This window comes from Mycetomoellerius zeteki, unplaced genomic scaffold (assembly GCF_001594055.1).
Source record: "Mycetomoellerius zeteki isolate Tzet28-1 unplaced genomic scaffold, Tzet1.0 scaffold113, whole genome shotgun sequence".
Taxonomy (NCBI): Eukaryota; Metazoa; Arthropoda; class Insecta; order Hymenoptera; family Formicidae; genus Mycetomoellerius; species Mycetomoellerius zeteki.
The window spans coordinates 2,279,005-2,293,207 of record NW_017256051.1 but is presented as its reverse complement, the minus strand read 5'-3'; the positions used below and the strand labels follow the sequence as shown (position 1 = coordinate 2,293,207).

General features: G+C 29.7%; 1 protein-coding gene across 1 annotated transcript in view; it reads left to right on the top strand.

The window, feature by feature from the left end:
* Positions 1–968: 968 nt before the first annotated feature.
* Positions 969–14,203, top strand: part of LOC108728208 (probable ascorbate-specific transmembrane electron transporter 2) — a 40,621-nt gene continuing 27,386 nt past the window's right edge. The window contains exon 1 of the mRNA XM_018456673.1: positions 969–1,012. The gene's annotated coding sequence lies outside the window, so the exon portion shown is untranslated. The remainder of the gene's footprint in view (positions 1,013–14,203) is intronic.

Genomic DNA, 14,203 nt, shown 5'->3' with positions numbered 1-14,203 from the left:
GGGTCATTTTCAATGTAAAACAACAAACAATCTTATATAAATTATCGGAAAATTCAGTCAAATTATAATGTCCAGTAAAAAGTTCGGTTGTACTCGTAATATGCGGTCCATATGTAAAAATATCAAAGGAGATCTCATCTCACTTTTCACAATTCTACAATCTTAAATAAGAGTTAATCGTGAGTTGTGAAACTGGCTCTAAGACAATTTAAGATTGTAGAATTGTGAAACGTAAGATGAGATCTTTGATATTTTTACATATGGACCGCATATTACGAATACAACCGAACTTTTTACTGGACATTATAATTTGACTGAATTTTCCGATAATTTATATAAGATTGTTTGTTGTTTTACATTGAAAATGACCCAATCGGTGTCGAAACGTTTGTATGTATGTATGAAAGTTTATTAAATATTCTTTATGTTATAACTGGCTCGTAGCCCTTCTTTTAACTATTAATTTATTCTGATTGAGCCATATTGAATGTTTGTTATATTTTATTATTAAAAAACTATAATAACAATTATGCTTATTAGAGTGAAATGCAAATGTCGAAGCAACAAGACTAATAAGCTTTTAGCATAAGTATAAGCAAATATGTGATACGAATATTAAATGCTTCTGCTTAATTTGATTAATTATTTATTGTTAAAAATATTCAACATAAATAATTTTCGGGAGCATTTATCTTTTAGCAAATTACATCTATATATAATTCAAAATATAATTGAATTATTGATTATCGAATTCGCATCTGTCATTAGACACTAGATATGATAACTAGAGATAACGTTAACCTTCAACATCTCTATCAATATAACGATTTTACAGGCGATATGAGATCGATATCGAAAAATATTATCGCTACGTGAGAATTAGCAGACACTATGGTATATCGACTCTGTTGTTCCGTTCACATGGCTTTCCCACTTAAGCGATATCATCAGTTTTACGTAATTTGCAGCGCATGAGTTATCAATGCTCACGTATCCCATTCTGCAAATTTTGGTATGCTTCCTTTATTTTTACGTTATTTTTTTATAATATTTGTAATATCCTACATAATGTGATAATATATAATAATATCCGTAATAGTGTCGAAAAAAGTAACAATAGTGTAAGCATAATGATAAAATAAATAAATTTAGAAAATAACGTGTAATATTTAAATATGAGATGTATAAAAATTAATAAAATAACTTTTTTGTACATTTTAAATCCATACGTAAAATAAGATTAAATAATATCTGTAAATTCATTTCAAGCCTTGTAATATTAAATCGTAACAAATTTACCTTTTTAAAAAAAAATAAAAAAAGAGTCACCAAGTGTGCGTGCTCCTTTCAGAAAAAACCGTTACATAAATTATACGCACTTGTATGCTCCTTGAAGAAAAAAATGACTTCCTATTCCATACTTATTTCAAATATATTTTCCAAACTATGAAAGTATATAATAATAATATTTTTCAAAAAAAATATGTGAAATCTTTAAACTGTGCCAATTATAAACAGAAAATATATTTCGTTGAAACATACTAATGTTATGTAACTACTTTTAAACAAAAATACATGAAAAAAGAGCATTTAATAGAAATAAAAAAATTTTAATATGAAAAAACTTGGCGCCGCTAGCAAACTTGGCTTAGTCTAATAGCGCCAAGTTCTTTTATAATAAAATTTTTTTATTTCAATTGTGAGAGAAATACAGGGAAAAGTTTTATATAAGGGTTGTAGGTTTTCTTGGGAGAAAGAAGATAAAAATAATAGATTTTATATATGGGACATTACCAAGATCATGTCAAGGTCAAATCGATTTTTTTAAATGGAATATCCTATTTTTGATACCAGAATTTAATAAGAGAGAGAGAGAGAGAGAGAGAGAGTGGTGTTAAGAGCTTTTCAAAATACTATAATAAAGTTATCTTCCATTGAATACTTTTCAAGTTATAAAACTTGGAAATTACAGTACCGCCAACATTAGCATTACTCAATGTGTTCAACCGATGGTTAAAACCTCTTAAATATTGTTCAGGATCATGTCCTGGATAATTTGTTAAGATTTGAGCTTTTCAAAATACTATAATAAAGTTATCTTCCATTGAATACTTTTCAAGTTATAAAACTTGGAAATTACAGTACCGCCAACATTAGCATTACTCAATGTGTTCAACCGATGGTTAAAACCTCTTAAATATTGTTCAGGATCATGTCCTGGATAATTTGTTAAGATTAAGGCCATTGGATATTATTCCTCTTATTTTCATTTTTGCACTAAAAATTCACTTTTATGTAAAAATGAAAATAATAGGTACAACCTCCAATGGCCTTGATCTTGACAAATGTTATCCAGGTGACGATCCCGAAAAACATTTAAGAGGTTTTAATTGTCGGTCAGACACCTTTGGTAGTACTAATGCCGGCGGTACTGTAACTTTTAAGCCTTATAACTCGAAAAGTACCTACTTAATAAAAAATGACTTTATTATAATGTTTTGAAAAACTCTTGATACCAGCTATTAAATTTTGGCATACAAAATATGATGATCCATTAAAGAAAATCGATTTGACCTTGATTTGACTTTGGTAATGCCCCATATATAAAATCTGTTATTTTTACCTTCTTTTCCCCCAAAAAACTTACAACTTTTGTATAAAACTTTTTCCAATATCTTTCTTAAATATTCGCCTGGAGCTTAAAATGCTCCACTCTATATACAAGGTGTCCCAATAACTATTATCACCTGAAATATCTTCTAATCTATGTAAAGAAAAATTTATATAACCAAAATTACACGATGTAAAGGAGGCTATCGTATGGTGATAATAATTTTTGTGTAGGTGGAGGCGCTTCGGAGGTCAACTTCGTTTTTTTAAATGGAATTATATGAATTTTTTTCACAATATAATTCCTCTAATTAGTTTGCATATAAAAGTATTCAGGTAGAGATATAAAAAACTAACGATTTACGAGATGTTTTGTACTTTATTGTGACACATATTGACATAAAATGTTAAATAATTCGTAATCTATTATTTTTTTTATAATCGCGTATCTTAATACTTTTATGAACAGAATAATGAGATTAATCAATTGGTGGAAAGAAAACACATAGTTGCTTATTTAAAAAATTATTCATTTTGCATACATATTTTGTTAAAGCAACTATGTGCTTTTTTTCCACAAATTGATTCATCTCATTATTCTGTTCATAAAAGTATTAAAGTATGATTATCAAAAAATTAATAGATTAAGAGTTATTTAACATTTTATGTCAATATATACCACAATAAAGTATAAAATATCTCGTAAACTATTGGTTTTTTGACATCTCTACCTTATACTTTTATATGCAGAATAATTAGGGGAATCATATTGTGTAAAAAATCATACAATTCCATTTAAAAAAACGAAGTTGATCTTGGAATCTTCGAAGCGCCTTTACCTGGACAAAAGTTATTATCACCATATGATAGCCTTCTTTACATCGTGTAATTTTGGTTATATAAATTTTTCCTTACATCTTATGGATTAGAAGATATTTCAGGTAATAGTTATTGGGATACCCTGTATACATTATACAGGGTGGCCCAACGAAAACGAAACAGATTATATAACTTCTACAAAAATTATTTTTCGAAAAAACGCAAAAACAAGTCGATTTCTATTGAGAAGGGGATATCTTTTGACGTATAATTCTTACCCTTATTCTTTTCAATTTCTTTTAAAATCAAATATTTTATAATTATTAAATAACCGTAATGAAAAGACAAATGACGTCAAAATAAAATTGGCTCAAATATATTTTTTGCACTCGACTTGTATTGATATTAATTACACAGGCTCACAAAAGAAGTATCCTGTACTCAGGTGGAGACCCAGCTATTCTTATGTATTTTGAGTCGCAAAATACGAATCTGACATAAAAATGGGATCATCCAGCGCAAATTTTCAATCTAGAGCAAAAAACTGAATCAAAAACCTCGAAATCTGCTGTATTGATATATTCTAACAATAAGACCATTGGCAAAAACTTGTGATTAAACCTAGACCATATGTTTCTCGAATTGAAAAATACTTTTCAGCCATCTACAGGGTGTTCCAATATTATCCGTTTTTTTTTAAAGAACCATAACTTTATTAATAATTGTTACATGGAAACGAAGTTTATAGAAAATATTTATATTGATATGACGTTCAAATTGATTGCATACTTTATTCGATATAACTAGCCTTTGCCTTGATGCATGCCCGCAACTTAGGGAAATTATCAATGATGGCCGTAAGTTCCTCAATGATAATGTTGTTCCATGCCTTACTTAATGATTTTTTTTAATGCATTAACAGACTTGTGGTTAGTTGCACAGGCTCTGGATTCCATAATAGACCACACAGAATAATCTATTGGATTAAGATCTGGTGAATTGAAAGGCTAATCCTCTGTGTCTCAAATTTCCGAAAACAAAGTTTTGCAGAGCTCAACAGTTTTCTTTGCTGAATGGGATGGTGCCCAGTCTTGTTGAAATATTCATTGCTGTTCTTTGAAATGTTGTTGTGCCCATGGGATCACAGTGTCTTTCAAAAGATTCTGATAAACAGTTTGATTGATTTTTATACCCTTGTCGAAAACCAAGGGTGTTTTATCGTTACTGGTAATACCAGCCCATAATTGAGACAGGATGATGACTTTTGGTAACGATGGTTTTTTGCTCAGAACCTTTTGGCCGTAATTTCCGATCATTTTGATAGTTGTGGTGACGCTCGATGGTAAAAATTTTTTCATTGCAACCTTCTTCAACAAAATACGCGCTTTTTTCAATCGATTCACCTTCATTCGCTCGTTCAACAAATGGCGTTTGTTGAATTTGTATGATTTCAATTTAAGATCTTCGTGTAAAATTCTGGAAGCCGTTGCAACACCGATGTTGAAGGATCTTGCTATTTTTCGGATGGATATGGTAGAATTTCACTTAATTCGTCGTCGGATCTTTTCTCTCAACTGTATTGTCCTTACCGTGCGCTTTCTCTCTCTTCCGGGGCAATCCGCGAGAGAATTAGTTTCCTGGTACCTTTTTTATATCATCCCGGATCGTAGAAATCGGTACTTTTAACCTTTTTGATGTTGAAGAAGCGGTTTTACTTTGATTATGCAATGCTACAATGCTTACTCGATATGGATTCGGCCTTCATTGTTTATAATCAACTAAACCGATCATCATGAAACTCGGCACGATTGTTCACATTTATATGAACTACCAATCTGGCAACAATGATCCATGTGATGGGTTTTATAAAATACTGTTTTAAATGAAAAAAGACGGATAATGTTGGAACACTCTGTATACACCGTATCTACACCTCTTGCATAACTTCTAACGATGATCTCTGTGTGCCTCACATTACAGACACAGGAAGTTCAGTGAAGAGCAAGGTGAACGATTCCACCAAGACATAAAAGAAATGGAAAGACCGCACATCACAAATCCAATAATTCCCGAGGAGTTACACTACAGACAAACTTTCAGGCAAGCAGCCATCAGACACATTAACTGCCCGTACATCACATCTGTATCGTTGTTACCTGTGAATATCTAAAAAAAATCGATTTATGTTCGTGCGGGCTTCCACACTCTTTTGTCTTCAAATGTAATGTAATGGATTCCTCTTACGTTTGTTTTTTTCGCCGACATTTCTCTCTTCAATGTCCAACAAAAATCAGCCATCATATTGATGTCCCATCTTCCTTGATACCATCTTTCCATTTCTTTTATGTCTTGGTGGAATCGTTTACCTTGCTCATCACTGAAGTCTCCAAGGTTTTTAGGAAAGTAGTCAAGGTGTGAATGGAGGAAATGTATCTTCAGATTCATGAGACAGCCTAATTTGCGGAAATTTTCTAACACATTTGCCACAATGTTTTTGTAGTTTTCGCTTTTCTTATTACCTAAAAATTTGTTTACAACTTCTTTGAAGCTAATCTATGCTGCCTTTTCGATGTCAGTCTTTTTGACACATAAGATTCATCTTTCAATAATGTATGAATTTGTGGTCCGTCGAAAATTCCCTCTTTGATCTTAGCTTCAGATACTTGGCTGAACATTTATTTCAAATACTCAAAGTACTGTCCTTCTTTATCAAGAGCTTTGACGAATTGTTTTATCAAGCCTAGTTTAATGTGAAAGAGAGGGAGAAGAATTTTTGAAGGCTCAACCAATGGTTGGTTTTTAATGTTCATCGAACCAGGTTCTAATGATGATCTTGTTGGCCACTTTTCTTTTTTATAATGATTTTCCCGGTCTCTATTATCCCACTGACATAGAAAACACGGATACTTGGTAAAACCCGATTGTTGTCCTAGAATCACAGACAATATTTTGAGATTTCTGCAAATTTGCCATTCATGTTCCTCATACTTAATTTTTTTTTAAAACCATTTCTATATTCGAATACTCTTCTTTCAGCACCGGGAAACATATGTCCCCTAATATAAAGGTTTACCGAAGAGTGTTTTAAAGTTCAAATAAAATTCTATTTTGTAGGAGAAAAGTAATGGTAAAATTAATTTTCAAAGAAATCTATTTTTCAAATCAATCTAATTACTCAAATCAATATTATGTAAAAAGATCCTATAACTCCATTTTTTTAACCAATCTTTATGTAATCTTAAAAAACTCTATATGTTAAAACTAATTTTACTATTGTTTTATAACTATTGTATTACTATTGTATTACTATTGTTTTATTACTATTGTAAATTTAATATTGTCAGTGTTATTTGTCTTTAGATTATACAACTTTTATTTGAAACATTTTTTCTAAAATTAAAAACATGAAAATTTAGCGAGTAATTGTTAAAACACTCTTCACTAAAGGGAAAGTTGCTGAATGCGTATCGATCGCTTAAATTGCGTACCTCATAAATATTTTATATTTTTACTTAATATAAATAATATTAATTGACATTAATATTATTTATATTGATAAAAATAATGACTTGATCTTGACATATGTTGTCAAGGTCATGACCCCGTGATCTCTAACAAGTTTTAACCCTCGCTCGTTATTCGTTAAAAAGTTATTAACAAAAAAAGTTCAATAAAACCTAACTTTTGGACATGAATGCGCTCCGATGAAACAAATTCTCTGCTTTAACAGCGCAAAATATTTTCTTATATAATTTTTTATATAATTTTTGTGTCTTTAGAACAAAGAATTTGTGTTTTTAAATTTTTTACGCGAACACAAGTTCACTGCTTTAGCAGAAAATTTGTTCTTAATGCGAAGAATTTGTCTGTTTAAAGCAGTAAATTTTGAAGCAATGAATTACTGCATGTTTATAAAGCAGAGAATTTATTTGGAAATACGTACTAAGACACACCTACTTGTTTGTTTCGATTTCTTCGCTCAAATTCGGTATCATTGCTCTTTCATCGTATAATTATGGAGGTACAATTATGGAAGTCGGGGGGAGGTCGGGTGAAAGTCGTTTCGTATGGAAACTCAAAACCCATGTGCAACAGTACAATTATGGAAGTCGAGCGCCCCTTTGCACGGGGGAAGGTGAGGTGAAAGTCGCTTCGCGGGGAAACTCAAAATCTATGTGCAACAGTACAATTATGAAAGTCAGGCACCTCTTTACGGGGGGGAGAGGGGACGAAACCCACTGTATCCACACATATACTTTACAACACAAAGCGAGATTCTACATTGGTTTACAACTTTCGTTATAGCAGAAATGAGACATTATTTTTTTAAACTTCTTTTGTTAATAACTTTTTAACGAATAACGAGCTACGGTTAAAATTTGTTGGAAGTCACTCACAAGGGAACCTCTCGAGGTGATAAATTCTGATTTTAATGAAACTTTGTGAACTTGTAGTTTACATAAAGAGATGAATTTAGAAAATATCAGTTGCTGCCCAAAAACGGTTTGAAGGGGTGAAATCACCCTTTACGTGTACAGCGGTTTTCAGCTTTTTCCGTTATATCTTGAAAACTACTTGAGATATAAAAAAATGTTTTATACAAAAGTTTTACAACAAAATTAGCTGTATTCAATAGCGTTTTTAGAATAATTATTTAGCAATTTTTTTTCTAAATTTTCGAAAAAAAATTGTTAAATAATTATTCTAAAAAAATATCATTGACGTGAATAAATAGAGGTAATTTTATTGTAAAACTTTTGTATAAAACATTTTTTTATATCTCGAATAATTTTCGAGATATAACGGGGAAAGCAGAAAATCGCTTCACACATGAGGCTTGATTTCACCCTTCGAACTCTATGTTGGCAGCAATTTTCAGAACTTTAAAAAAATTATTATTTTTAAAAATATTTATGATAGATGTAATTTTATTATAAAGCTACTTGTAGAAAAGAATATGATAAAGATAAAGAAAATGATAAAATGCTATCATTTCCACACCACCATCATGAGGTAGATAGCATGGTGCGCTTTTTTTATAGTGGTTTCCCCAGTAGGCCTATTCCACTCTAATTTTTTTATGCACGAATTATTCCAAATGCCGTCATTGACTACTTTGGAACGTTTAAAAGATGTGTTTAAAAAGATATATTATTATTATTACACATAATAATATATTCGCGCGAGTAATATTTAAAAAATGCTTATCAAAATATTGTAAACTTACAACATCCTTCTCCTCATTTTCATAATTTAATAATGCACAGTTAAATAATTTAACTCAAGAAGATGTTTTAATTTGACTCTAATTTATTTACTTTCATACGTTAATGTGAACGTTGCTTATGTTGAAATTAACTACAGAAATGGATTGATTAACATTTTGATACACATGGAAGTAAAAAGATAATAAAATGTTATTTAACTCAAGAAACAGGGTTGCCATTGACATCTAATGGCTCCTTTGACATCTAACAGTGGTGAGTTACGGTACCATATATTTCCTGTAATGTTTAAGCACATTTTTTGTTATAAAGAGCAATGAATGTATTTATTATAAATTTTAAAAACTACTTGTTAATCTCGTTATTAATACTAACATGATTATTATATGACAAAATGTTCACAATTATGATATTCTTCAAAAAAATGCTGCATACAAAGATATTTGCAGCGACGCTTATTGTATTGTAAAAATGCATGTGATTTATCTTATCTCTCACGTGAGATTTATCTTATGTGAGATTATAAAATCTCATTTTTATTGTACATATTAATATCTTTGTATGCAGCATTTTTTTGAAGAATATCATAATTGTGAACATTTTGTCATATAATAATCATGTTAGTATTAATAACGAGATTAACAAGTAGTTTTTAAAATTTATAATAAATACATTCATTGCTCTTTATAACAAAAAATGTGCTTAAACATTACAGGAAATATATGGTACCGTAACTCACCACTGTTAGATGTCAAAGGAGCCATTAGATGTCAATGGCAACCCTGTTTCTTGAGTTAAATAACATTTTATTATCTTTTTACTTCCATGTGTATCAAAATGTTAATCAATCCATTTCTGTAGTTAATTTCAACATAAGCAACGTTCACATTAACGTATGAAAGTAAATAAATTAGAGTCAAATTAAAACATCTTCTTGAGTTAAATTATTTAACTGTGCATTATTAAATTATGAAAATGAGGAGAAGGATGTTGTAAGTTTACAATATTTTGATAAGCATTTTTTAAATATTACTCGCGCGAATATATTATTATGTGTAATAATAATAATATATCTTTTTAAACACATCTTTTAAACGTTCCAAAGTAGTCAATGACGGCATTTGGAATAATTCGTGCATAAAAAAATTAGAGTGGAATAGGCCTACTGGGGAAACCACTATAAAAAAAGCGCACCATGCTATCTACCTCATGATGGTGGTGTGGAAATGATAGCATTTTATCATTTTCTTTATCTTTATCATATTCTTTTCTACAAGTAGCTTTATAATAAAATTACATCTATCATAAATATTTTTAAAAATAATAATTTTTTTAAAGTTCTGAAAATTGCTGCCAACATAGAGTTCGAAGGGTGAAATCAAGCCTCATGTGTGAAGCGATTTTCTGCTTTCCCCGTTATATCTCGAAAATTATTCGAGATATAAAAAAATGTTTTATACAAAAGTTTTACAATAAAATTACCTCTATTTATTCACGTCAATGATATTTTTTTAGAATAATTATTTAACAATTTTTTTTCGAAAATTTAGAAAAAAAATTGCTAAATAATTATTCTAAAAACGCTATTGAATACAGCTAATTTTGTTGTAAAACTTTTGTATAAAACATTTTTTTATATCTCAAGTAGTTTTCAAGATATAACGGAAAAAGCTGAAAACCGCTGTACACGTAAAGGGTGATTTCACCCCTTCAAACCGTTTTTGGGCAGCAACTGATATTTTCTAAATTCATCTCTTTATGTAAACTACAAGTTCACAAAGTTTCATTAAAATCAGAATTTATCACCTCGAGAGGTTCCCTTGTCAGAGTCATGACCTTGACAACATGTCAAGGTCAAGATCATTGGGGGAGGGAATCCCTTAATGTAAACTTTTATCGAAATCACTAATACAGACAAAAAATTAATAAGTTACACTTTTGTGCGTGCTAATAATAGCACTTTAAAAGATCATGTAACTGATATGTGTGTGATCAATTTATGTAGCTGTTAATAATGTAAAAAAGCTTTTAAAATTTTTGCAATACTCATTCAACATCGTGCGGTTTAGTGGTATTCATCAAAGCACTCGTGCGGCCGGCGCTTGGTTGCGCCGCACCTGATGGCGCGAACTTCACGTCCTGTGATTGGAAGGTTTCAAAGGCTCACCATTTAAAAACTATTGATTCCACAATATTTTGCTATTGACATTTTCGACTCAGTTTTTCATGAGAAATACGTATATGCCGGCTCCTTCGGGTGGTCTGAATCACCCTGTATATGTATTGTACTTGTATATACTATATTTGTAGTCCTTCAAACTGCGCGCCGAATTGATTTTCCAGACTTATAAATGCACTTAAACTACTGGAATAATATTACGAATTAAATTAAATTGACAAGCAATTCTTAAATAATTTTGATGCACAATCAGGCATTATATTAGCAAGATGTTACTGTGTCGAAAAACTGTAAATAAATTTAATCATGTATGTAATAAATGTAATCATCTAATTTTATTCTAAATGTTTATATTTCGTGAAAAAATATTTATTGTACGATACATATTACATTTATTGTATATACATTCTTGAAATTACTATAAAGATTAAAGATTACATATTTTTATAGAATATAAAAATGTCTATCAAGATTTCTAAATTGTACTACAAATTTTATTACAGTAGGTGGTATTCATGAAAGACTGATAAGTGATGATAATAAAACAAATAATTAGTATGAAAATATGACAAAAATTAAATAAATTTTCCAATGTGAGCCGTAGCATTAGTGTCAAAATATCAAAATTATTACCGGATTAAAGTATTTGCAAAAGATAAATAAATCAGTTGTGTAGACTCCTTATTCGAATCCTCTTCAATGCAATAAGATCATTCAAAAAATAGAGACAATTTTGATCTATCCTTCAACACAATCAACTTGATAAAACTTTTGATCAAACTTCTGATGAAGACGTAGACATTACATAAGTACGATAACGTCCGAAAGTAAAGATTAGAAGAAGGGATTCTTCCGAATTCGGAAGTAAACAGTTATGATTAATTTTTCGTATTTATAACTGTTAACTATTCAAATTCAGATTTCGTAATCGTTAAGGATGTATTAGACGTGCAATCCCTGCAAAGAAATTTAAATTTGGAAGCATGTTTAATATTTACACTAAATAAACTATATACATATGAAAGTTGTGTGAATAAGATTATATTTTTGTTTAATAACACACTTTTGTAGTTTATTTTATTTATTATTTTTATTGTTAAAAATTAAAATTTTAAAAATGATAAAAAAAATTTACATTTTTCTTTATAAGTACTTTAAATATTCAAAATAATTTATGCAACGTTTCATTGTGATTCACTAATTAATTACAAAGATATAGAACAAATAAATGTTTTGTTTATTTACTGGACAACTAGTTTATGCATCGCAATATAACTCTACGTAAATAATCTTGAATATATAATGTACTTATATTAAAAAGTTGAGATTTTATCATATATTTTATAATATATTTCCATATATTTTTATTAGAACACGGATTTAAAAAATACTACTATTTATTAAAATACCTTATAATCTAGATAGTCACCAAATTTGTCATATTCTTTTTAAACGTGATTTAGAATAATCTGTAACTTTTTTATAATTTTGTTATCATTTTGAAATTATAAAATATCCTTAACTCTTCAAGTTTGGATTATTAATGAAATACACTGCCGGAAATTGAAATTCCAACACCATGAAGGAGTTGTGCTAGATGAATGAAAGTTACATAGAATGTTTGTTTACATCCTCTACGATCGGATGCATGCACGTTTAGAGGCCTGCATTCAATAGAGGTGACTACAATGGGTATTAAGTCGGAATATACATACTTAATGTTTATATGGTACACTACACTCGTATCCTGGAATTGTGATCTTGTAATAGATATCAATATAATAACTCATGTAAACAAACATTTTGTATAACTTTCATTCATCTAGCACAACTCTTTCATGGTGTTGGGATTTCAATTTCCGGCAGTGTAAGTATTAATTAATAACTCTTTTTATTAACTTTATATTTGTAATAATTTTAATTCTTAAATTTGATAGTTTTAAATAAAAGCATAATTAAGAGATCTACAAATACGCTTTAAGCCCATTCTACAATTGCGTAAACGTAATTGTAAGTAGTTGTAGTTGTAAGAATTGATTAATCACAGTCGAATATTCTCCTCATATTTGACTGTGATTGGTTAATTCTTACAACTACAACCACTTACAACTACGCTTACGCAATTGTAGAATGGGCTGTAGGCGACTGGTTGCCTAAATCATATTTGTAGATCTCTTAATTATGCTTTTATTTAAAACTCAAATTTATGAATTAAAATTATTACAAATATAAGGTATCAACTGTATGTACATTTATTTTATGTAGATATGCATATTACAATTGTTACATAAGTTATATTAATACATTTAATAAAAGGAGTATCAATAAGACCGTTTTTTTGGTATATATTAGGTCAACTTGATCCTTTAGATCAAGTTGACTAGATAAACCTCATGTTTTCCTAGAACTATTTTGTGTGTGTGCGTAATGACGAATAGTTCTTTTCAAATATTATATTGTTTTAAAATCGATTTTTCCATATATTTTAAGGGGATCCTAAAGCGAAGCTCCAACTCCGACAAAGTCACTAGATGTAGCTGTTTTTCCAGTGCACCGACATGTCTTTATCTGGAGACACGGTAGTGTCTCAGCGCTAAGCCAAGTGCAGCGACACTGCCGTGCCTCCTTTACGCGAACCGGCGAATTGCGGGGAATTGAGATTATCGGATCTCAATAACGGCTGAATTGATCAAGTTCTACCCTGTTACAAATTCTTACAAGAAAAATTCTTGTGAGATCTTCCAAGAAAATTTTCACATACGAATTTTGGAACATACAAGATCGTATAAGAATATATCACATACGATAGGGGAAGGTGGTGTACCTTTGACCAATTTTGACATTTTTTCTTGTGCAAGTTGTATTTTGATGTCTAAAAATTCAAAAAAATTCTATGAAGCGTTAACACAAACATGTATTTTTTATAGATTCAAACTGATATTTTTTGTACATCTTTTTTAACATTAGAAAAAAATTGAATTTTGATCAAAGGTACAACACCCACATTGTATTACCTTTGACCAGGGAGTGTTGTACCTTTAACCAATGTATAAAATATGTGTATAAAAAGAAGATATTCAACAAAAGTTTAATTTTATTTATATTTTTATATTTTTAATGTCTTTTTACACCATATATAACTTTATATATAAAATATATAAAAATAAATTTTACCATACAAAGACGCGATTTTTGTTTTTGAACGGAACGATTGAATCTGGCAAAAATAATGTCCTTCATTCATTTCATTCAAAATCGCATCTTATGAGGGTAATTTTATTAATATTGGAGGTAACATAGCTAAACTAAATGATTATCCGCGACACCGTATTGACTGGTCAAAGATACATTATTAGTTACTAGTTAAAGG